Source organism: Penaeus monodon, chromosome 28, assembly GCF_015228065.2.
Source record: "Penaeus monodon isolate SGIC_2016 chromosome 28, NSTDA_Pmon_1, whole genome shotgun sequence".
Classification (NCBI taxonomy): Eukaryota; Metazoa; Arthropoda; class Malacostraca; order Decapoda; family Penaeidae; genus Penaeus; species Penaeus monodon.
In genome coordinates this window covers 1,715,194-1,716,079 of record NC_051413.1, presented here as the reverse complement: position 1 = coordinate 1,716,079, position 886 = coordinate 1,715,194, and positions in this window count along the sequence as shown.

The window sequence follows — 886 nt, the reverse complement described above, 5'->3', positions numbered from 1 at the left end:
TTAAGCTAATCCATTTAAACCATTAGTCATGGAGCAAAGGGTTAAAGACAATTTCATCTGTACATTGGTTTTGTGAGCTATTCCATTTGGAAATACCAATATTCAACTATGTGTCATTTACGTATTAATAATACTTTACCACTAAACAAAAAATTTTCCTCTATAATGTATAAAACTATAAATGTTAAAACAAGAAAAAACTAAAGTAATATATGCAAGACCAAAACCATCTCACAAAGTCAACTACTCCCACTCTTCATGGAAATGTGATTCAAACTGACCTGAGATTTTCAAAGGATAAAAGACTCTCAAGCCGCTAACTAAAAGCAATGATGTTCGTTGCGTTATTTCCTCTCTTGGTACCAAATGGACACTTTCCACAACTGGTTATAATAAACTACACGATTAATGGAGAATGGTATCTGACCTCGTTATAAAGAGGGAATTTTTGCATTGCCCCTTACAAGCTCCTATTCTGAGCTACATAACACAATAGAGTGTTCTTAGCCAGCCAATGTATACTGCGTGTCAATTTTATCAATTTTATTCCTCCATCACAGGAAATATATAGATTTATCAGTCTACATTAAAGAGATCCCTTATCGCTGGTGCAAATTCATAGGCTGCCTTGTAAAGCCTAGCATGATCATATAATCTGAACAATGATGAATATAATAAAACTTGCAATACGAAGAGTGATGAAAAGGATGAAATATCTAATCAAAGTAATCTGAGATGCATCATTAATATCATTATATTATAGATCAGATGAGAATCACTTCACTTGCAAAGCTCAATACATAGCTTGTTATGATCTGCATTAGGCGTGATTTTTGTTGGGAAAGAAAATTAACCACGTCATCTCAATTTTTTTTAACCTCTGACA